Source organism: Zootoca vivipara, chromosome 3 (genome assembly GCF_965207765.1).
Source record: "Zootoca vivipara chromosome 3, rZooViv2.hap1.1, whole genome shotgun sequence".
Taxonomy (NCBI): domain Eukaryota; kingdom Metazoa; phylum Chordata; class Lepidosauria; order Squamata; family Lacertidae; genus Zootoca; species Zootoca vivipara.
This window is the reverse complement of record NC_142586.1, coordinates 6,519,561-6,545,153: the sequence shown is the minus strand read 5'-3', so window position 1 is coordinate 6,545,153 and position 25,593 is coordinate 6,519,561. Positions and strand designations below refer to the sequence as shown.

At 43.8% G+C, this 25,593-nt stretch overlaps 1 long non-coding RNA gene across 1 annotated transcript in view; it reads right to left on the bottom strand.

Moving 5' to 3' along the window:
* The window catches only part of LOC148686148 (uncharacterized), a 42,873-nt gene extending 19,358 nt beyond the window's left edge, over positions 1-23,515 (bottom strand). The window contains exon 1 of the long non-coding RNA XR_015948831.1: positions 23,302-23,515. This is a non-coding gene — a long non-coding RNA (uncharacterized LOC148686148). The remainder of the gene's footprint in view (positions 1-23,301) is intronic.
* Positions 23,516-25,593: the final 2,078 nt, after the last annotated feature.

Sequence of the window (25,593 nt, the reverse complement as noted above, 5' to 3'; positions counted from 1 at the left end):
CACCAGAAGTCGTGCTGCAGCCATTTTGGAACTGGGCAAAGCAGCATCAAAAGTCGCTTCTGAGCATGCTCCGCCCAGTTCCAAAATGGCCGCCACGCCAGAATAAACCGGGGGGGGAAACAAAAAAATTAATTTTTTCGGCTAGGAACAGCTGGAAAAACGGGGTTTCCCGGGGAATACGGGAGACTTGCCAGCTATGCTTTCTTTATGCCTTAGTCTTATTAGGTCAATGGGGTCTATAAAGGAATTTAACTCTTATCTAGATTGCAACCATGTTGTTTGTTTATTTTAAAACCGAAAGCCACCACATTCTATTTTCTCATTAATGGTGAGATGTCCTCTTTGCAATTTCCTATCCCAGTTTTACTATCTTATAAATCAGGCTTTCCTCTACTTAAGTGGCCGGGGGTGGGGGAGGAATCAAGCAAGTGACTTCAGTCAGTGGGCCTAGAATAAAACCTGTGTTAGAATAAATCAGAATCTCTCTAATGAGCATGTGTTCCTATCACCAATTCCCCCATAGTGGTTCATAGCTTGGATCCTATTTCTGGTGACTTCAACTCCTGGGCAACGAATGATTGGAAAAAAGTGAAGCGTTGAAATTCCTGGCTGAAGAGCTTTGGCAGGGCTATATGAGGAAGCTTGCACATCACCTATGCACACTTTGCCTGGCTGTGAGAAATGCAATTAATCTTTTGTTTTATGAGCAGCAAATTTATCAACAGCTTGGAATCATTAAAAGGGGGCATCTATCATATGGTTCAGGTGCTCCTGTGACGTTGGGTAAAATAAATAAATCATGAAATCTTTAGCATCCTCTCCCTGTCTAAAAGATCATTTCCAACCACTCTTAATCAGGGGAGTAGCCATGGGCAGTCAAGATTAAATTGTAAACTCAGGAATTGCATCTTATCAGTCTGATATTGAAGTGAGATGCAATAGAAAGGAACCTGAGACAGGCTGATTTTTCATTAACTTTAATGGAAATGGAAGAGTGTCTGGTGCCTCCTATACTGCAGCATTAAGTAACTACAGCAATGTCTATAAAAATAAGAGTTAAGAACTTCAATAGCTCTTCAGCATGAAGCTGTCAACTATTCAGGATTCTCTTACGATGACATTGATCTGTCCATTCCAACAGGGAGGCAGGGGAAATAGGGAGATAAGCTTTGCACAGGGGGAATGAGAGGAGAAATAGGTTTAATTAATCTTAAATGTCTTTGCAAATCCATGAATTGTAGACCTGGAAGAGTTCCTGTACTAACATGATTAGCAAATATTGACTTTTGAGTACAATAATAATGTGTCATCCGAAACCCTTGATAAGTAACTTAAGTACTTCCTTAGCTTGCACCTTATTAAATTAGCTGAGGTATATGGTGGAGACACATTACACAAAGCCACTGAAAATGAGAAATCCAACTTAAAGATTTTAACATTGACTGAAGAAGAGAAATGTTACAATAAAAAGAAAATTCGCAGGGCCATGTTCTCATCTCCGTTGCACAGGCATAAATTGACGGCCAAACTCTTAAGTGATATTTGCCGTGCTTCTCGTGAGTCTGGGGTGTCTGCAGAACTGGAGCCATATGGGGAGGCAAATAAGTCAGGATGAGGCCGCTGTGCTTTTGTGTCCATTGTGGACTCTGGCAAGAAAATATTCAAGGGAGGAGAGGCAAGCTGAACCTCTGACTGTTGCCCCAGAGTCAGGCATGATGAATCCCGCTGAAAACAAGATTTCAGCACACTTAAATGCTATGTGTGCTTATCTTCTAGCCTGCCTCTGATACCATAACTTTGCTGGGATAGAGGGGTGTGGTGAAGCAATGAAATGGATGGTGGCAGGGAGCAAGGGCAGGTGTCACTTCTCCTCACCCATCAGCCCATTTCCTTGTAAGTAAATCCCTCCTTTATACACAAATGTGGCAGACATGTGAAAAAGCATTGCTGCTCCCATACCATCTAGTTTGGTCCTCAGTTTGACTCTGGAGGGAGAAGCCGCACAGCCTACAATTTCTGCAAATAACTCAGACTTGTGTGAGATACAGGCTACATTCACAGAGCTGTGATTTGCAGAGTGGGTTAACAATCAGTTAACCGCTTCACAGGGAGCTCTGGAAATTGTATCCCAGTGAGGGGAATAGGGGTTTTCCTAACAACTGTCAGCACCCTTAGTAAACTACAGCTCCCAGAATAAACCACAACTGTTTGAAGTGGTGTCATAGGGCTTTATATGTATGGTGTGAATGTGACCACAGCCAGCAACTGATCCACCACAGAGCCAATTGTCCTGAAAGCCTGTTACTATCACTGGGCTTCAACATGCCCACCAGGTCAGATCTTGGGCTTCAGGTAGGCTTGTCAAATCTCAAGTCTCAAAGTTCTACCATAAGTATAACCTCTAGGCCAAGAGTCAAACTATCTTGGCTATCAGCTATCCTCATTTAGGCATTGTCTATTATCAGACGGTTTTATGGACCACTCTTTATTACATCAATAACAAGAGTATAAGACAAGCTTGCTGGATCAGCCCAATGGCTCATCTAGTCCAGCATGCTGTTCTCAAAGTAGCCAACCAGGTGCCTGTGTGAAGCCTGTAAAACTGGACTTGAGTGCAACAACACTCTGCCCTCCTGCAATTTCTGGCAACTGGCATTCAGTGGCATTATGCATATACCTTCTGCTATAGTTACTGATGCTCCTTCCTCCAGCTCTGCTCTTTGGTGAAGCAGAAGGGGGTGCAGCTAGGTGCCCTTGGGACAGTATCACAGATGCATCTCCTATGTAGCTGGGAGAACGTTTAAATGACCAAACCATATGGATGTTGCCTGCTCATGTATAATTCCCACAGAGTTAGCACCTCCCCTCCTCCCAGAGAGACCTGTGTAATTGGTACCCCACCACCACATGACTGGGATCACTGGCTCCCATGCAATGAGGTGAACATCTAAAAGACAACTTTGTGTGGAAAGAATTCTGCTTCCCATGCGCATCAGCCTTGTGAGGTAGAGAGCTGGTGCAGTGGTTAAGAAGTAGCACAAGATACAAGCCTGAAAATCCCTAGCTGAAATCTTACCTCTACCATAAATGCCGAAGAATTGACGCTTTTGAATGATGGTGCTGGAGGAGACTCTTGAGAGTCCCATGGACTGCAAGAAGATCAAACCTATCCATTCTGAAGGAAATCAGCCCTGAGTGCTCACTGGAATGACAGATCCTGAAGCTGAGGCTCCAATACTTTGGCCACCTCATGAGAAGAGAAGAATCCTTGGAAAAGACCCTGATGTTGGGAAAGATTGAGGGCACTAGGAGAAGGGGACAACAGAGGACAAGATGGTTGGACAGTGTTCTTGAAGCTACGAACATGAGTTTGACCAAACTGCGGGAGGCAGTGGAAGACAGGAGTGCCTGGCGTGCTATGGTCCATGGGGTCACGAAGAGTCGGACACGACTAAACGACTAAACAACAACAACAACAACAACAACAACAACAACAACAACAACCATAAATGCATTGACTGGTGTTCAAGCTACTTTCAATCAGTCACCCACCCTCTCAAACCACATATGCCAAGAGCGGAGGGGAGGGGGAAGTACTCATTCTGACCTACCTTACAGGGTTGCTATGAGAATGACTGAGTGAAGCTGAATACACAAAAGCACTGCACAAGTGTCTTTTTGTAGATACAGATGGTTGATAACTTTTGTGGACTGCTAAATGGCATCCCTAGAATGTTGCTCTGTGCAATACAGTTGATTCCCATCGTATCTACACAGCCATTCATTGGTGGAGGTTTTCCGATCAGAAATGCTTCTTGAATCACCAACCCTCCCTTGGCTTTTCCATGGAGGTTCCCACTGAATTTACCCACACAGTATACAGAGCTGTGCTCATTTTGCCTCTACTGCCTGCTCCCACCACAAACCATCCCACCTGCCCCATCTATTCGGATCGTAAATAAGGGTTGATTGGTGAAAGAAGCACAGCTCCCTGATATGGAGACGACAGTGTGGCCTCCACCTGGGGAGCAAATGTGCGTTCGTTTGATTGATTGCTAAAAGATTCCACTACAGTTTGAATGAACATGTAGTCTTTGTTGTCTTTTGCACAGTAAGTGTCATGAGTTTCACAGTGTAACTGTGGTATACATTCATTATTTGTGACGTTCCGACAGATGCAATCAATCAGCAGATTATGTATGATGACCATGTAATTTTAGTTTTATGGAAGGCTAACCAACGCAGATTGTCAGGAGCTTTTGAAGTTAATGCACAGAAGGAAAGCTGTGTCACACTTGTGTGCCTGTGAATATAGGCGAGCATCATTCATCCAGCTCTCTTCATGAGGTTTAACTTTAAAATGTGTACACTAAGTCAAGCAAGAAAAGAGTAAAAGGATGCAATCTTCTGTCACTTCAGGCAGACAGATCTTATAGTATTGATTAGTTTTCCAATGGGTCTGCAGCCTAGACCCCACAGCTGGCTGCAAGAGACTTTGGAAATGGAGGCGAGAAAGAACTCCAAATGTCATCAAAGCAAATGGTCTGTGAATGTTGCTTCAAAACTACTCATTAGTTGGCAAGATATCTCACCACAAAGGTTGTAAAGAGGTTTTCCTGGAGGGGAAGGTATGACAAAATGCACTTCTTGGCAAGATGCTGTCTGCTTAAATTGCAGGCCACATTAATTCTTGCTTCATACGTAAAATTAATTAGAGGATTAACATCTTTTATGAAATTTTGCCAGAATCACTCTGACAGTCTCTCTCTCTCTCCCCTCCCCCATCCCCTTAACCATTTTGCCAGGAATAGACCTCAGGCCTTTTCTGTACTCTAATGAAATTGCAAATTGACTTGTGTTCCAATGATGCTTGACTAAAATGAACAATTAAAAAATGTGTTGCTTACAATGTGATGGATCAGCTGATCTTTTCAGGGAAGATTAATTAGCTTCAAGACCCACCTTTCTTATGTAATAGACCAAAGGCCAAATGCTCGATGCCTTTAGAGAAGCAATAATCCCGGTGACATACCCAGAGTCTTTCCAGTTATTCAACTGAGATCAACTGGGATTCACCAGGAGCAGAATTTGGGTCTAGAAACAATTAGTGGTAATTGTGGTTCAGCTGTGATGAAAAAGGAATGCAAGGGACCTCTTCTTCCCAATGAAGTCAAAAAGATACTTATTCCCCAGTTTTCAGGCTTGCCTCATACAACCAAATAATATGCTTGTAACGATTTATATCAATGAAATAAAATACAAATCATTACAAGCATCTTATTTGGTTGGATATGGAATAAAATGAAAACAAGTCAGCTTGTAATGTTATGAAAATACAGAATATTCCAGAAGTCCATTTCTGGTGATAGAAAAGAGGGGTGGAGAAAGTGTGGCAAAATTTCGCAGAAGATGTGAAAGTTTCCCTACTGGGTTGCATAGAAACTGACTATAGATAATACCATCTACAGCACAATCATATTCATTTTTACTCAGAAGCATGTCCTGTGGCACTCAGGGCGGCTTTGTTTAGAATGACAGCCCCAATCAAATAAGTTCTCAGACTTCTGTAATGCAGGAGTTAAAGACACATTGAAACTCTCCCTAAAGCCACACCACTAACCTTGCACTGCACCCACATCAAATGCTTTTGCCTGGATGGAAAATGCCCTTGAACTCTGATCATGTATCTTGCTTGCCCAAATGAAGAATGAAGAGGTGTGGGGCACATCTGTGCAGGAAGAAACACCTGGAATTGGTGTGGCTAGAATGCAGCATAATCAGCAAAGGTTAAGAGTCATGTCTGTGGCTCTGGTCATCTGTTGCTTCTGTCCCTTCCCACCACAGACAGGTGGCCCTCAAAAGGGATTGTAACGCTCAGTAATAATAATAATAATAATAATAATAATAATAATAATAATAATAATTTATTATTTATACCCCACCCATCTGGCTGGGTTTCCCCAGCTACTCTGGGCGGCTTACAACAGAAAAATGAAATAAAACAATTAAACATTAAAAGCCTCCCTAAACAGGGCTGCCTTCAGATGTATTCTAAAAATCTGGTAGCTGTTTTTCTCTTTGACATCTGATGGGAGGGCGTTCCACAGGACAGGCGCCACCACCGAGAAGGCCCTCTGCCTGGTTCCCTGCAACTTGGCTTCTCGCAACGAGGGAACCGTCAGAAGGCCCTCGGTACTGGACCTCAGTGTCCGGGCAGAATGGTGGGGGTGGAGACGCTCCTTCAGGTATACTGGACCAAGGCCATTTTCAGGCTGAAAACATTTCCCTGTCCCTGCTGTATTGGAAATGTGTTTATGTTTGTCAAATGAGACTACCCTTCCTCTAAGCTTTCCTATAGCTTACTAGCTTTAATGGACCATTGACAGCTATATGATGCTTGCTTAAATGGTCACTAACACCAGGGACACCCTATTTTCCAGGGACACCCCTAATTTAGAGAAGCCATCCTGGTTTCTGATTTGATCCAGGAATGTCCTGCTTTTCATAGGAGAAATGTTGGAGGGTATGGTAGGATGTCCCTATTTTCATTGGAAAAATGTTGGCAGGTATGCTAACACTTTTGGATGCGTGGTAGCTGCTACTGTAGCTACTGAACATCCTGTACCTGCTTGGGTAAAGTTTGGAATGAAATACTTTGAATGTTGCCTGATGGAACTGCAATTTTTGCAGGTGGCTTTTATGAATACTGAAGCTGCTTTAAAGTCTAGCACTATCGGGGTGTTTGCCTCCTCCTGCCCAGCTTATATGCTTGAAATGAAGTCGATCTTATGGAAATACCATAAGCTTCCAAAGTGGTTGTGGATGCTGTAAGAATTCCATCCCCTGGTAAAAACAAAAAGGCAACAAAGGTCAAGGACCCCTGGATAAGTCCAGTCAAAGGCGACTCTGGAGTTGCGGCGCTCATCTTGCTTTCAAGCCAAGGCAGCCGGCGTTTGTCCACAGACAGCTCTCTTGGTCATGTGGCCAGCAGGACTCAACCACTTCTGGTGCAACGGGACACTGTGATGGAAACCAGAGCGCATGGAAATGCTATTTACCTTCCCACCACAGAGGTACCTATTTATCTACTCGGACTGGTGTGCTTTCAAACTGCTAGGTTGGCAGGAGCTGGGACACAGCAACGGGAGCTGACTGGGAGATGAAAAACAATTCTGTGTGCTATCTTAAAGCTCTTGCCTATAAATCAGAGCAAATCTAAAGGTGTCTTCCTTTCAGTGCAGCACACCTTTTGAACTTCCTTATTACAGTGGTACCTCGCTAGATGAATATCCTGCTGGACGAATTTTTCGCTAGACGAATGGGTTTTGCGATCGGAGGTTGCCTCGCAAGATGAATTCGTTTTGTGAAAAATTCATCTAGCGAATCGTGGTTTCCCATAGGAATGCATTGAAATTCAATTAATGCGTTCCTATGGGTAAAAAAAAATATCAATGCATTCCTATGGGATTCACTAGACGAATTTTTCGCAAAACGAATTGACTCACAGAACGAATTAAATTCATCTTGCGAGGCACCATTGTATATTGGATGAACTTGCTCACATTTCCCGAAACTGTTTGGACTCTTTCTAAGGTTCTCTCTGAGTACAAGATTGGAATAGCATTGTGAAGTTGTGGCACTGAGGAAGCCAGATTGTGATGAAATAACAAGAGCTCCTACCTTCCTTTTATGGTAGGTAAAGATGAGAAGTGATTTCCCCTTAGTCTGCCACCACCTATCACAGACATTAGACACCCCAAGTCTGGGCACATGGCAACCCTACAGAGGCAGCCATCAGCAAGCTTCCTTTAGCTAAGCAAATAGCTTAGACACAAGGTGCCCAACTTTGTGAGCTAGCAAAGTTATTCAAGCTTCTAATTCAAGTTTTGTTTGTTTTTTAATTGAAGTTTTCAGGAGAAGCAAGCAATTCTGGAACAGTGTAAAAGATACATAAATACAGTTCCTGTTAGTTTCGAAAACTTACATTAAGCACAGCATTCTTGTTTATCCTTCACAGGAACTAGGCAGAGGTGTGAACTGAGAAGGATCTCCTCTAGAGTTCCTGTCAGATGGGATTAACTAAGGCAGGAAGCATACTTTTGTATATTCAGGCAGATCTTAGGGTTCGTTTGGGCTGCTTTTCTGTCATGGAGGAAAAAGTATTTGGGAACTCTTCTAAGGGACTAAAAAATTAAAGCTAGCTCTCTTCATCGCAGTGATATTTTTGGATGTATTTGGTTTTGTAATTTCAATAAGAATTGAAGTGCCTCATTCACATAAGCATTTTTAAAAATGAAATTATATAATATGAAATTCCATAATATAAAACCGCTTTTTGTTACAAAATTGGGTATCCCTTTATTTATTTACTTCCCATCCCCCCAAACAAATAATATTTCTCTCCCAAAGTGTCTCACGTCAATAAAAAAACAGAGAGACCCTTCTCTTAAGTGTACCAAGTAAATAGATAAGAGACATATGAGAAGAGGAGCAGAGGGAAAAGGCAAAGGAGAGAGAGATCGCTGATAATGGCAGAAGAAAATGTTGTTGGCATCCATCTGTCTTGAGAGACAATGGAGTGTGCCTTCAGGGGTGAACTCAAACTACTGCATTAGCAGCACTGAAGTGCTGGGCAGTGTCATGGAGTTCCTACACTGTCCAGGTGAAACTGGCAAGTGATAAACTAATATTTACATTCTTTTGGTGCCAGGCTGATCTTCCCTTGCTGGGATGGACAACATCTTTCAACTGTCCCAATGGCCCTTGTTCCTCTCTGACTGGCACTTCCTATCACTTCTTGCAGTCTCAGGGCAACAGGTCATTAGGGTCAAGTACTCATTCTGGAGTTGGGACACAGGTGGTGCTGTAGTCCTTGCAACTGCCTCATTGGGGCAAGACCTACTGGGAAGAGTTGCTGTTGATCCACTATGCCTGCACTGTTTTGGTTTCTTTGAATAAAGAGTTAACCACTGTCACGGGGTGTTTGATTGCTAACCTACTCCTGACTTTGGCTCCTGACATCTATGCAGCCCCAGGACCTGTGGCAGTTGGGGCCAAGGGTCCGTCCTGGCGAGCACCTTCTCAGACAGGTGGATTTGCTTTTCTCCAAACAAGTTCTAACACTCAGACTGTTTAGATCCCAGTTGACAGTTTCACATTCCTGCCTGCAATAGTTTTTTCCCCCTTCCATTTTTGCTTTATGCTGAGTTAAGATAATCCCAATTCAAATCCGGTTAGAAAATAAAATGTGTGTGCATTTGTGAACTAACATTATATGTTAAGTATTGAGTGTCAGAAAGGCTGTTACGCCAGTTGCTTTGGTTTCCCTGAAGTCATCGAGGAATAAACTAAAATTTCAAAAGAAGCCCCTGGCAGAATTTGAAAGCTGTAACAACAAATAGAGAATGTCTTTTCCCTGCTTTGCTTACTGGCCCAGTTTAAATTGACACAGCTCTGGAAGATGTCATCTTCCTTTGGCTCCCCTTAAGTCAGATATTCGCACTGCTGTGTTGTGTAGAGTCAGCCTAAAAGGTGTATTTAGTATCAAAGGACTCGGTAAATTCTGCTTTATTGTGCTCTGTATGCCCTACAGGGCATTCTGAAGAGATGAATAATAAGTGTGAACAGGAAGAGCAAGTTTCCAGTGCTGTCAAATTAATTAGACCAGCCTTGAATGAAGTGAGGCTTGTCATTAGGTAGGTTGCAAAAATGCAAAGAAAATCACTTGGGTATATACTCCCACCCCCTGTCTGTTATCCCCCCCCCCATTTTTCGTAAACAGAGATATGTTATCTGCTCTTTTGTGACCCATAACTGTGTCATTTTCAAACATAGCTTCTGCAGTGAAAATAGGAAGCCCAACATTTCACATACTTCTTACTGCGGGAGCCGTAGCAAAAGGTCTATGCATGAGGAAAACCGTATTCAAATCCTTGTTCACTACGGCGATCACTGGGTATCTCAAGGTCAAGCCCATTCTCTCAGCATAACCTGTTTCACGGGGCTGTCAGAAGGCTACTTCCCAAAATTCCCTAGAGAAGCTTTCTACTATCTGGTACGCTCCAGATGTTTTGGTCTCAAGCTCTCATCATCCCTGAACTTTGGCCCTGGTTGCTGGGGCTGATGGGAGATGGGAAATCCTGTTTTGGAGGAAACTGAGCAAATGTAACAAATAAATTACATGTGCAAGGCACCTGGAAAGCTCAGTTTTGGTTGAAAGGCACACTAGAAATGTATAAATGAATGTTATAATTAATGGGTGATGTACAGGGCTAGTCATGCTCAGTGGGGACCCACTGAAATCAATAGACATAAAACATAAGACTAGATCCCAATCTTCCTCCAGCATCCTGTTCTCACAGGGGCCAGCCAGAAATGAGCCCAACAACACTTTATCCTCCTACGATTCCCAGCCACTGGTATTCAGAAGCGCACTGCCTCCATGAATTTGTAGAATCCTGTTTGAAAGCCTTCCAAGTTGATAGCCATATCTATATCTTGTGGCAATAATAAGTAACTGAAGTAACTTGTGCCCATGAATTCCATTGTGTCCTCTCTAAGTATGACTTAAATATGGGTCAGAATTTTTTTCACCCACTCACAGTAGCAAAGGTTTATCCTGGGACAATTATAACCATGACTATGGTACAAGAAAGCGTGCTTTCATGTAGGTTGCAAAATGTGGTTTCATGAATGTGGTGCCTCTTAAAAGCAGACAGAGGGAACTGCCCTGAACTTGTGCAGTCCTCCCTCCCAAGACTGCTCCCCCGGATCCAGATATCTCTTACTAAGAACATAAGGAGATCCCTGCTGGATCAGGTCAATGGCCGATCTAGTCCAGCATCCTGTTCTCACAGTGGCCAACTAGATTCCTGTGGGAAACTCACAAGAAGGATCTGATTCCTTAGCAACTGCTGTTCAGAAACATTGCTCCCTCTGACTGTGCAGGCAAAGCTTAGCCATAATGGCTAGTAGCCGCTGATAGCTTTATCCTCCATGAATCTGTCTAATCCCATTTTAAAGCCATGCTAGAATGAAGGATTAACCTTGTATAGCAATACTTTTATAAAACGGTGATCAAAAACTTTTAGGTCACATAGTCCCTCAGACAATCACCATTTTATGTCTGTCAAGGCTTATAATTCATAGTGAAAGGTTGTAAGTCACTCTTCTGAATCCAGAGCTTCTATTAATCCATAGGTTGGCCTGCTTTCTGGCCAGTGTTTATGGTGTTTGGCAATAATCCAGTAGCTACTTTACCTTGATATGATTAATTTCTCGCATAATGTGAGGCTTTGCGTATGTGGAGTTGCAATAATCCTAGCGGGCAGAGGAGAAATCAAAAGGTCTTGTGTGCTTCACATTTTCAGAACGTCTGAAACAACATGAGAATTTTCCAAGTTTGCCAAAAATAATACCAGCTAGCCATGGAAGAGACAACCACAAGAGACATGAGGTTGCTGATGGGTCTCGGCAGCGTGAAAGTAATTGCTCTACTTTCCGAGCCAAACACGCTGCATCATAACTTGACTTCCCGAAAAGTTAAGAAGTGGAAGGAAAGAGGGGAACTCAAGAATTCAACCAGAGTCATGGTGGTGGCAATGCTGACTGTCATTTGGCAAAACCCCTTTTCCCTACCAGAATCATTCTAGCAGCAAGAGTTGTCCATTGCACTGATTAATCCTGCACAAGGGAATAAGACGACTGTTGATGCACCAGAGCACTAGATGCCTAAAGTTAAGTCAATGTTTAACTTTAAGTAATCCCTTTCATTTTGCAGAAACTACTCTGAATTTTTCATTATGATATCCATAGATCTATGGTGCAAAGGGGCTTTAATCTGAATTTAAGATGACATGCTAAGAAGCAAAAAAAAGATGGTTTTTATTTTATTTTTTTACTTTTAGAATGCTTTATAAAAGTTTTCAGCTCTTTAAAAATTACACAATTAAGAAAGTTCTCAAGCCCCAAAGGTCTACTCAGTCCAGAGTTTGTGGTTCCCCAGTGGAATTTTCTACTTTTTTCTTTAGCAGCTGGACCCCATGTCATATATCTCAAACTGAAATCTCCACCCTGAAGCAATATGTGAGCCACCCTTGAAAATTCACACTTCTCTGAAATTTTCATCAGAGTTATCCAGCCAAGTAATTGGTACAAAAATAAAAATAAAAATAAAAATGCATGTACTGGGTAAACTGTGCAAAAATGCAAATATTATTGAAAAGGATATACAAATTTGCTTTATATTAGAGGAAATTGCTTTGCAAAAATGTATTTATTAGGCAAACTTGTATTCCAAAAAAATCACAAACTTGTGGAAGTGTGGAGAACTGATGTTAAGACTGGAAAAATGAGAAACCAACAAACCTAAATTGACATATTCTTTCATCCCTCCCTGAGCCTGGAGAGATATACCATACAACCATCTGAGTGAACATCTTCCCATTGTTGTTGTTGTTGTTTAGTCGTTTAGTCGTGTCCGGCTCTTCGTGACCCCATGGACCAGAGCACGACAGGCACTCTTGTCTTCCACTGCCTCCCGCAGTTTGGTCAAACTCATGTTCGTAGCTTCGAGAACACTGTACAACCATCTCGTCCTCTGTCGTCCCCTTCTCCTAGTGCCCTCCATCTTTCCCAGCATCAGGGTCTTTTCCAGGGAGTCTTCTCTTCTCATGAGGTGGCCAAAGTATTGGAGCCTCAGCTTCAGGATCTGTCCTTCCAGTGAGCACTCAGGGCTGATTTCCTTCAGAATGGATAGGTTTGATCTCCTTGCAGTTCATGGGACTCTCAAGAGTCTCCTCCAGCACCATAATTCAAAAGCATATGGAGCTTATATACTGGTGATGGAGGGGGGCATTTTATCTGCTGAGGGTCACATTCATTTGATGCCTGTACTGATGGCAGTGAGCAAAGGTGGAGTCGGTAATGGGTGGAGCCACCAAGCTCTCCCTCTCCTTCTCTCTCTCTCTCTCCTTTTCTCTCTGTGCCTCTCTGATACCCTGAATCCCTTTCATTAATTTGTTCCCCCCAAATCAATATCCACTGATCACGATGGGCAGGAGAACCCCTGCCTGTCTGATAACCTGTGAAGTGTGCCGTGGGCTTGCTGAGGAAGGCCCAGATAATGTAAGACAGGCAATATGGCCGATAGGGGTGACCTGTCTCTTGACATATGATTGCAGTGGTTTAAATGGAACAGTTGAAAAATGAAAGTGGTAGAGAAAGACTTTGAATTTTGTCTGGTGGCACAGCCAAGCCAGTCAGTCACGTCACACTCCTGCAGACCTCCTCAAAAGGGTAATTCTATGGACGTAATTGTCTTTCCTGGTGATTGAAAACTCACTTTCTGGGACTCAAGTGTGCTGACATTTTCTTTTCTCTGGAGACTGATTGAAGAAAGAGAGTTATTGCTACGGAGAAACAGAATTGCCTGCTGGAGCCATCGCTAGCATTCAGCCAAAGGAGATCCCGGGTGCCCTCTCTAACAGATGTACCCCAAACCTGTGGGGATAGCAAATTTCAAATCTATCAAGCTAGCTGAGGGTGGGGTGGGAATTTGCAATGTAGACTTTGCAGCTAACAGACCAGACATATAACCGAAACTGAATTAGTAGTAGATGGATGCACATGAATGTGTTTATAGTAACTTTCAAGCCAAGAAAAAATTGGGTTGCACAGTGGGAATGTCACAGCTTTCAGTCTAAGGGTGGATTTATATCACAAACACACACACACACAGTTCCTTCGGTGGTTTTTGATACCATCCACACCACCAGCGAGGTCCACCTATATTAGCCTTAGCATTCACAGGATGAAAACAGTGGCACTGTTATTGACGGACCCCGAGGGCCACATGTCAGCCACAGGGTCACCCAAATGATATTCTGACAGGGGGGCAGGTATGACAGCTGTGGCAAACCACAATGGTAGAAAATGCTTCACCAGCAGCTTGTCAGGAGTATGGGCAGGAGTCAGGCTCTGGGGCCTGTAGTGCTTTGCAGGACTGGGGCCTGCCTCAGCTTGTGCTGGAGAGGCAAGGAGTGGTCACTCAGGTGAGGCCACTTGATACCTCACTGCACCTGGTGGCAGGAGCTGGGAGGGATAAAAGCCCAGCATTTCCCTTCAGCTCTTTGCCACAGCAACGCTATCCCTGCCTGGTTGCCTCTGGCCTCTTGCTCCTTGGACCCTTGCCTTGCCGACGCCTTGCTCCTCGGACCCTCGCCTTGCCGACGCCTTGATCCTCGACCCTTGGACCTTTGCCTTGCCGATGCCTTGCTCCTTGACTCCCAGACCTTCTCCTCTGCCTTGCTCCTTGACCCTGCGACTGCCTGCTGCTGGACCCTCAGCCCTGCACCTGTTCCTGCTTCTACACCACCATCTTGCCTCTGGTCCTGACGTCCTCAGTCAGGGCTTCAACCGCCCGCCGACCGGACCGTGACACAGCTTAAGAAATGTATGAAAGCTCAAATGTGGGTCTACATATCTACAGTAATTGTGATACAATTGTGATACAATTTCTAACATTGATTGCAAACCATACCATCGATGAGAACTGTGAGGCTACCAGCTGTGGAAGACAAGCAGCATAATTTTTAAAGAGCAAAATTCCACGACTGTCAGCTCCAATGATAATGTTCTATGCAGGGGGGATTGCTACATTGGTTTTGATATGTAGTAAACCAGGGGAATCGTTTTTAATTATTCTACCTCATGGCTGAGGCATAACTGACAAGCTCTTATATGTACAGTAGTTGCTGAAGATGGATCAGAGCAAAGGGAGAAATCAGTACGGAGAAAAGAAAAGGCCTGCTTCCTTTTTCTATCAAATAACCAGTGGTCTGTCCATAGACACTTTATTTCCTGCAGCTTAAATTTCATTTTTGCTGCCCCCCACCCCCACATGACATTCTTAAACTGCCATTGCCTAAGCACTGCAATAAATGATCAGTGGAATAAGGAGAACCCAACCTTCATGTATATATTGTCTATCCCCAGACAAAGCCAGTTTGCAAGTCTCTTAGAAACTGTTAGACAAGATATAACTTCCAGAATCAAGAAAGATCAACTAGTTTTCTGTTGTGCTCAACTGTAGTCCACATGTTTTCATACCTGCCAAGTTCCTGCTGGAAAAATAAGGGATCAGACCGGAAGTGGCGCTGCCACCATTTTGGAACTGGGCGAAGCATGCTCAGAAGCCACTTTTGATGCTGCTCTGCCCAGTTCCAAAATGGCCGTCGCGCCAAAATAAACCGGGGGGGGGAAATTCTGTTTTTTCGGCTGGGAACAGCTGGAAAAACGGGGGTTTCCCGGAGAATACAGGAGACTTGGCAGCTATGCATGTTTTGCATAAGGACCAAATGTGTAAAATCATTGGACCTGGGAAGAATCACACTCAGAGAAGCGAGCAACAACTTCATCAATAAAAAAGAATAAATAAATAAATCAGGAAATGGACTCACTGAAGACTTTGTCAAGGTCTTGGTCATTGATGGCTTGAGTGAACATGGCTGATCTTCACAGACAGGAATGTGACAATGGGGCATGTATAAATGGCAAGCACACTTTCCATGTGTCAATGGTTTTGCTAGTCTGGCCTTCTCTACATTTTCCTGACTTAATTTTACTGGGGTTGCTTACTGCAGATGTCTCTGTGGATATGTTGTCATACTTTGGCACAGTTCAACAAATATTTACTTTCTTCTCACATTCTGCAAGTTACTGGGAAAACCTCACAAATTCCCTTAAAACTGCTCGAAGAACCATAATGAGGCCAGATGCTTGCGATGGCATTTATTTTATATATGCTTTACATTTACTCCTTATTGATGTACTACAGGCATTGTTTAGAGGAGACAAGGCCAATGCAAATTCAGAGACCATTTTGTAATCTCAAAACCTTATTACATAAGTAGAATTCATTTGCATTTTCCTACACAGATACATTTTTTAGAATACATTGACAGGGTCTGGTGAGTCACTATCTCTCTGCCATTGTTCCCTAAACTGTGAAATGGGAGTAATAAATCAGCACTGAGCATCAGCTCACATATGGTTCTATTTTGGTTGGTTGAAACAGTCCTCTGTATGCTCACGCATCTTAGGAACCCTCCAAATATTGTGTACAACAATGGTTGTGCAAATTGCAAATTGAGAGAGCTCAGGAGGTGTACAGCTGGAGTTGCCATTAATTACAGTAAAGGACTGGAGAAGACTCAGATCATCAGTCAGACTGAAGACTCCAGATTTCATGGAACTGCAATTGTTCTTGATGCTCTCTACCCCAGTGATTCATTCAAGGCAACAAACCACTATTTGTTTTATAGCCAAACAACAAACCAGCTCAATTTATTTCTCCCCCTCTCTCGTTCTGTTATCATAGTGGTACTTTAACAACCTTCCAGACCATTTACATTTACTTTGAAGCATCCCATTAACTTCAAGTGGAACCTATTTATAAAGCATGGCCAGTTCCAACATGCAATATCTATCTATATCTATCTATCTATCTATCTATCTATCTATCTATCTATCTATCTATCTATCATCTATCTATCATCTCCCAGGATTCTTTGAGTGGAATCATGTGCTTTAAATATGCATTGAATGATATTTAAATGTATCAGCCCCAAAAATTCGGCTTAGCAGATGCTGAGTTTAATGTCCAGGTTCCTTTGCTACACACAACTACCAAAACAGTCCGGATTTCCCTTCTAGAACAGGGGCAGACATGGTTTTTGCCCTCCTGATGCTGTTCCACTCCAGTGCCCATCAGCGCTAGTCAGCATGTCCAATGGTCAAGGTTGAGGGATGCTGTAATCTAACAGCCTCTAGAAACAAAAGAAGCTGCCTTATTCTGAGTCCATTTGGCTCATTATTGTCTATCCCAAGCGTCCTCAACCTCAGCCCTCCAGATGTTTTTGGGTTACAACTCCCATGATCCCTAGCTAGCAGGACCAGTGGTCAGGGATGATGGGAATTGTAGTCTCAAAACATCTGGAGGGCCGAGGTTGAGGAAGCCTGATCTATCCTGATTTGTTGCAGCTCTCCAAGGCAGGCATCCCCAAACTGCGGCCCTCCAGATGTTTTGGCCTACAACTCCCATGATCCCTAGCTAGCAGGACCAGTGGTCAGGGATGATGAGAATTGTAGTCCAAAACATCTGGAGGGCTGAAGTTTGGGGATGCCTGCTCCAAGGTTTCAGACAGGGGTCCCTGCCACACTTATCTGGAGATGCCAGCAGCTAAACTTATGTTTTATCACTGGGCTATGGGTATACCACATGGTCTGCTTCTGTTCTCGGATCCCCCTCATGCATTCAGTCAGATATAAATTATGTGATTGACTAGTCTCTGATTAGCTCATGAGGTTGTGAAATTCCAATAAAGAAATATCTACATAGCAACGGTCTGGTGAAGTAGGCCGGACTGAGATATATGGCTAATCACCGAAGAATTGATGCTTTTGAATTATGGTGCTGGAGGAGAATCTTGAGAGTCCCATGGACTGCAAGAAGATCAAACCTATCAATTCTGAAGGAAATCAGCCCTGAGTGCTCACTGGAAGGACAGATCGTGAAGCTGAGGCTCCAATACTTTGGCCACCTCATGAGAAGAGAAGACTCCCTGGAAAAGACCCTGATGCTGGGAAAGATTGAGGGCACTAGGAGAAGGGGACAACAGAGGACAAGATGGTTGGACAGTGTTCTCGAAGCTACGAACATGAGCTTGACCAAACTGCGGGAGACAATGGAAGACAGGAGTGCCTGGTGTGCTCTGGTCCATGGGGTTACGAAGAGTCAGACACGGCTAATCAACTAAACAACAACAACCTAGTCTACCAGATTTGCCTAGGAATTAAGCAAGGACTTGAACTTTGGTTTCATTTGCAACCCAACTCACCATGTTTTCCACATTTCAGTTTTATTCTTCCTTAAGCTTTGCAGCCAAACAAAGTATGACAATCAATAGCATGTCATGGAATCGTCTTGGAAGTATGAATGCAACTCTTTCTTTTTCTATATTTACTTATAGATCAGGGTACCACCAAAGAACTATAAAGAGTGGAGCGCAAAAAAAATAAGAGAGGCTCAGAACAATTTTTTTGCATGCCCTCTAAACTTTAAATGCCTCATAGCAGTAAAAAAGAAGTTTATTTTCAACAGAAATATAACCCCTTAACTGCTTTTTTCAGAAAAAAGTGGTTTCAGCAATGTTAAAGTATAAATCTATATATAATATTCCTGTGATATATATGCTACATATAGCTAATGAATGACTTAGTAGGTGGGACTAAGCATTACCTGAAAAACTAAAATATATTAATTTAACCAAAATATATTTTTAATTCCCAAGTCATGTTCCAACTTTTTAGCATCCCTCATTTTGTGAATTTGAAAGTTGAAAAATTCAACATGCCCTAAGTGTCATGTATGGTTAAATTAACTAATATAATAAGAATACGAGAGAGTAGAATGCAGAATAATTTATTTATAAAGCAGTGGAGAATGTTTGTTATGCAATGTAGTAAAAAAGCTCAAAAAATATGCAATCTTTTGAGTTACTGGGGTTGCTGTAAAATATGTCGTTTTGTTTGATGGACTGTTTGTGAATTTTTGAAAAAGTACAAGCTGTGATAATAAGTAAATACATAACTTGTCCTCCGGGGGGGGGAACTGTAGATTGAAATATCGGGTATAAGGTATCTGAAATCCTAAAAGATGTCAAAAGCTGTGGGTCTTTGCCTGATGCTAAAGGAAAGCTTTAAACAAGTTGGGGGTACACTACTGAAAAGGTCCTCTCTCTCATTGTCACCCTACATACTTAAGGTGGAGGCAATGGCAGAGGAAGGGGTCAGAGGGGTGGTCCGCCCTGGGTGTCATCTCTGAGGGGGTGACAAGAAGGCACCCCACAGGAGGTCACGCAACTGCCCCCGGACACGGCAGCATGAGCCACCACCATCGCGCCACTGCAGCTGCATGTGGAAGCTCCTCCGCTCGCGGCTGTGCCCTCCAACGCTGGCCGTACGGCACTCGAGCAGCGCCATCAGCAAACCACCCAGTGGTGCATGCACAGCAGCGCTATGTACGTGCATGCACATGCACTGCTTGAGCACCGTACGGACGGCGGCAGGATCCCTCCGCCACCACTGCAGCCACGAGCAGAGGATCCCGCCACCATACGTACGGCGCATGCACGGTACGTAGTGGTGAGCGTGCATGAGACATACGTACAGCACACGTGCATGTGCCGCCAGGCGGTTTGCCCCACACCGGGTTCCAGTTCTCCTTCCTTCGCCCCTGGGTGGAGGGGGCACTCATCGAAGGACCTTAGTTAATTGTTTCATTCCACAGCCCTGCCATTCCACTCCATTCCCTGTGTGCTTCATTTTCCAGTTAGTGTGTCCAGTGCTTCTGACTAACAGCCTCCCATGTCTGGGAGCAAGATCTAGCCCAGGGGTTCCCAAACTAAGGCCCGGGGGCCGGATGCAGCCTAATCGCCTTCTAAATCCGGCTCGCAGACGGTCCGGGAATCAGCATGTTTTTACATGAGTAGAATGTGTCGTTTTATTTTAAATGCATCTCTGGGTTATTTGTGAGGCCTGCCTGGTGTTTTTACATTAGTAGAATGTGTCCTTTTATTTAAAATGCATCTCTGGGTTATTTGTGGGGCATAGGAATTCGTTCATTATTTTTTTCAAAATATAGTCCGGCCCTCCACAAAGTCTGAGGGACAGTGGACTGGCTCCTTGCTGAAAAAGTTTGCTGACCCCTGATCTAGCCTAAGGAATCGTGTGAACAACAAGCGCCTTTCTGCATGGCAAGAAGAAATGGAATGTGGTAGGAGGATCTCACTCTGCGTTAGGGGAGTTCCATCATCACAACTCATTGACCAGCAATGTCCATGTTTTCATAGTGAATGTTTCCTTCGATGGAACCGTGAATCCACAGCATTATGCTTGCAACTGCCAGTTTCAGCTGAGCACCAAGATCCTATGCTTGATGGATGGATGGACAGACAGATAGGTAAAAATATATTTGTCTGTCTATCTGTCTCATCCCTTAGGCTTTGGAAATAAGCCCAGATTTATTGTTAAACTGCTGGCGCTAAAGTACGTGAGTGAAGGAGAGAGGAAGCTAAGCCACACATTATTTTCTTATGACACCGAGGTTTCTTACAAACATGCCTTTCCTCTCTAGTAAGCCGAGAGCTAAAATATGCCATTGAAATCAACTGCATGTCCCGAGGAAACAAATGAATGGCCTGGCTTGCTTCCATTTTGTATTTCACTTCTCACAGTGCATGAACAATAGCCTAAGTAGGATGTTGTGTGTATTTTCGGAGGAAGAAGAGTGAAATATTGATAAGCTGAGATTAAGGATTTTGCATTCCCCCCACCCCACCCCAAATGTTTATATCAAGTGCATAAGCTCTGCCTCTTGGCCATTATGGAAATGTCACAGGTTTAATTGGCAGCTGTGGAGAGCAGCACCTGCAAACAGCTCAGGGCTTGTTCCTGTGGTCTGGCAACATTCTTATTCTATGCTTTAAATAAAGGCTAACTCGGTGAGACAGAAATAACTGACAGCTGATGATTGATTATCGCCCATCACGCAATGGCTGACACCTACCATTCACCAAGCCTATTTGCAATCTCATTCCAGACTTCATTGATGGGGGAAAGGATGCATTCAAGCTAGTCTCCTTGTTGCCTTATCACCTCACCTGTGACTGCGCTGTCCCAAAGAGAGATAAAGATCTGCAGTGGGGAGCCACCGATAAGGCCTAAGGAGGCCCTCCTGTCACAGGCACCTAAACTGCTTCAGGTTTCTCCTAGTGGAAGAAATGGAGCACATGGCACAAAACCCTTGGTAGTCCCTATTGCAATAGATCCCGTTTCCTTTAATTTCAGTCCCTCATTACTGTAGTGCTGTCAAATGGTAAAAGCCATTGCATGCCAACTATCAAAATACTGTCAAATGGTAACTGTCATTCATAATATGATATGCAATCTCACTGGCAAGGGAGCAAATGTTCGACAATATATTTGATCAGCCAGTGAATGTCTGGAGAATATATTGCTTCAAAGCACACATTTTGGGGAGATATTTTGGGGATAAATTCATTTCAGTTCCAGCTGATCTCCATGGACATCAGTTTACTTTGATAGCACTTCTTTAGGATGTATTCAGATAACAGTGGTTCCTTTGTGATTTGAAATCTCAGTTTTTGAAAACTTGTGATTGGCTCATAGGCTGAATATTCAAGGCATCATTGCATTGGGGGCAAAACACACCCAACCTCCCCAAGATTGTCTGTGATACAGTATATCCCTATGAGACGGGCACACCAGAAGCAAAAGAGACCCCCAAATAAGTAAGGCTGACCTTAGCTATTGGCCTTACCCCAAGATTAAAACTGATTTCCAAAAAAGATCCAGATTCATTCTTGAATTTTTGCCTGGTTCCAAACATGAGACTGTGATGTAAACAAAACAAAACACAAAGAATGTATTGCTAACACGTGTAAATATGCTATTATTAACCCAACTTTCTTTTTGTAGATCTGAGCTGGGCACTGTCAGAATTGACTAGGGTCATGCAACAAGCTCATAACCCCCTAAAGGATTTGAACCCAGCTCTCTCTAATGAAATCAGGTTGGGCATTCCAGACTCTGCCCAACAAAATCTTTCACCTGTCTTATGCTTTTTAAATATTATACCTAAAAGAGTAAATATAAAAGTCCAAACCACCTTATTATCTCAGAGACCAAGTAGGGTTACCCGAGCTGCTGTTTTGAGATTGTGTTTTGCTTTGTTCCAGATATAGGATGCTGCTAGTGCTCTTATCTGTGATTCTAAAAACTTGTTACGTTATGCTTTAAACACTTTTGCGATCTGATCAAAAAAGATGCTTTGGCTCACCTAATTGAGAGGTGAGTTTGGTGCTTTGGTGTGAGATAATGGGATACAAAGAGTGGGATTCAACCTAGTGCTAAGTGGGGTATGTGTGCCCAAAGTTAAGACTGTTCATGCAGTGAGACTTCCTCCCCTGTCCTCCTCATGTGCACCCCCTAAATCTGTTCTCGGTTTCCCATCAACCCTCCAGAGCAGATTTAGGGGGCGTGAGGGAGAAGAGGAGGCAAAAGTTCTGTTGCATGAGCAGAATTCATCCTGTGCAACCTACCTAAGTATCACCATTCATAAATTCATAAGTGCATGGTAAGAAGGAGGTGTCAAGACTATGGCGAAAGAAGAGGAATACCTTGTGTCTGCCACTTTCTAAAAAGTGACAGTGGTAGCTAACCAGTGATGGCATCACGGAAATGGCACATTTGCTTAGCGTGAGAAAGACGAGACTGGGAGAAGGTATGATAGCTATCTAAAGGGCTGTCACGTGGAAGATGGAGCAAGCTTGTTTTCTCCTGTTTTGGAGGCTAGGACCTGAACCAATGGATTCAAGTTACAAGACGGGAGATTCCAACTAAACATTAGGAACTTTCTGACAGTAAGAGCTGTTTCACAGGTGGGGGGGCTGTCCTGCATTGGATGTTTTTAAGCAGAGGTTAGCTGGTCATCAGTCATGGATGCTTTAGTTGAGATTCCTGCATTTCAGGGGGTTGGACCAGATGACCCTCAGGGTCCTTTCCAACTCCACAATTCTATGATTCCACGATTCTATGTTATAATATTTCTCAACCATGAATGAAAGCATGTAAGATATGCATGCTCCAGCATTATGATAGACAGGGCCGCCTCAAGCAGGTCGGGCGCCCTGGCACTGTGGCGTGGAGATCGCTCCGGCGCCCCCGCCCTGGTGGGCGGGCGTAGCACAGCTTCCGCGCGGCTTCGTCGCGCAGCGCCCCCCCCCTAATGGCCCTGCGCCCTGCGCCACCAAGACTACCCCTAGAGCCGGGCCTGATGATGGATAACAAAATATGTAATGGTAGGTAGTGACTTAGAAGTTTGCTGATATGTAAGGATGCACATCGGGGGGGGGGAGCGGGGAAAAGCAAAAAATAAAAGTTAGACCAATGCAGCCCTCCATCCTTTCTCTCTAGCCGTCAGCATTCTCTCCTGCCATCCCCACTCCCCAGGCCACATCTTGCTTTCCCTCTTGAGGGTTTTTGCTTCCCTGGATGGAGGGCAGAGAGCTGTGTGTGAGCATGCATAGAAACCAGACTGCTGTACAAAGGTGTTGTTGTCCCGCCCACTTTTGAGCCCCTCCCTCTACCCAAGACTGGTATGCGGTACACAGAAATTTGCTAGAAGGGGAAATGGCCCTCAGGCTAGAAGAGGTTCCTCACCCCTGGCCTGGAGAAATCGCCTTCTTCAATCTTCCGCAAAAGAGCTGCACGGTTCAAACCACGTGCCTTTGTTGCAAACCGCAATCTCCTGTTGCACCAGAGGCAAACTGGCAGCAGCCACTCTTATAAATCTCCCCACCCTCAGGCCAGCTTCCTGGCCTTACTCCTCAAGTTAGCTAAAGATTTTGTTTTCAAGTCTGCAACTTGACCAAGGTAAATATTGGATGGGAGGCTGCAGTACAAAGAAACTCTTATGTGGGGAGGAAAGAAATTGCTGCATGTGGAAGTTGCCCTGCCTTCGCCTCTGTGTGGAGGCCAGACATACAGTTGGAGGTCCATCCCTACAAACTGCAGCATCAATCTTTTTATTATTATTTCTTTTTTTAAGTGCTACAAGTATTTAAGCCAATTGGCTCTCTTCTGCTGCCTCTTCATTCAGTTATGGCATTTTCAGGTTAACTTAACCTGGGTTATACTTCTTCATTTCATCTTTAGTGACTGCGCTAATCCACAATAGGTCTGTAAGAGTCTTTAAAATATGGCTCCAAATTACAATGTGACATTCTGGATCCACTTCTGACAGGTATTCCTTAGTTTCACATCTCCAGATGGAGTTGATTTGGCTGAACTGTACTGACCCAGGTTCAGAAATTTTGAAATGTAAATGGTATAAATGTAACTTTATTTGCCAACAAAGTAGTTCAGTGTTCAGATTTCCAAGATCTGTCTCCCAAACAGGCCATATAAGGAGTTTATTCTCCCTGTTGGGATTTATGCAGTCATTAATCTATTACTTGTTTCAACAATAGAAAGAAATATGGAATGAGATCACTGAGATGGATGGTCTAGTGATGACTACAGAATACTTCTTTTTTAATAAAGATTTAAATCTGACATAAGTTACATTTGTCATATCATGTGCATGGACACAAATTCACTCAACGATCTTTAAAGGCCATCTCAAGTGGGTAACAAAAACTCCATACAGAATCCCTGAGGGAAAGCAAGGCCTGCCCTTGCTGATACAACAGGATGGGGCATTCATCGGGATTTTCATACAAAGAATTCTTCTACATTGTACATATTGGGGCTGATTCACACATTACAGAGCAAAAAAGAGTGTGATGTCAAGTCTACATAGGTGCCATCTGGGGGGCCGGGAGGCCAAGCTCCCCCCAAAAAATTCAAGAAGGGAGCCGGACCCCCCACAAAAGAACCCCATAGTGGCTGTATGTGCATGCCACTTTACATGCTCACCTCAATCACACATCCCGAGCGGTGTGCCTTTGTCACTCTTGCACACCCTGTGTGTGCATGCAACATGTGAGCACATCGCATGGCATGCTGACATCACACACGCTCATTGAGGGGCCAGTGTGAAATTGCTGGATGAGAATTTATCAGTAGGTTTGGTTTTACTTGTTAAATAGTTAAAGCCAAAATAGAAAAATAGCCATGTGTATTAAAATACACCATCAAATTAAGCAGCTAAAACAACAGGGCTGATTACAAAGCAGACTCAGCTACCAAAATTTAAAATACCTGGACAATTGAATAAGTATTCACCTGACACTGAAACACTAACAATATTAGTGAAACTCACACCTGTAAGGAGAAGACTACAAACTGTCTTTTTTTATCCTCTCTGCAGAATTCACACTATCACCATCTCTGCTAGGAAGAGAAAATAAGTGTCAATAAATCTAAGCACCCCTACCTCTTGATCTTGGTACCCAAAAGCACAGTTATGAATGGGGCTTGGAGGGTGGGGTGCTGGCTTATGCTGGTCAGGGTGGTAGATGGGGGGGCATGTGTTTCTTCCATCTGGTCCTCCTATTGAAATCAAGGAGGCCTGGTCTGGTGTAGCTAATGGGCCTAATCCTGTGGTAGAGGATATAGAGCAGGCATCCCCAAACTGCGGCCCTCCAGATGTTTTGGCCTACAACTCCCATGATCCCTAGCTAACAGGACCAGTGGTTGGGGAAGATGGGAATTGTAGTCCAAAACATCTGGAGGGCCAAAGTTTGGGGATGCCTGATATAGAGGATATAGCAGATTGAAGGCCAACTCTGTCCTGCCTATGGAATGTCCTGTTTCAAAGTCTACTTCTAGCTACTGCCAGCAGAGCTATCCACGAGCCGGGGGGAGGGGCATCTGCAGCAGCCAGCCCCTCCCTCCACCTTGACAGAGCTCCTCCCACCCAGTGGCAAGGCACCGCCAGTCATTGGATCTGGGAGCCCATTGCCGCCACCATGTGAAACAGAAACAATTGCCAACTACAAGCCACCACCT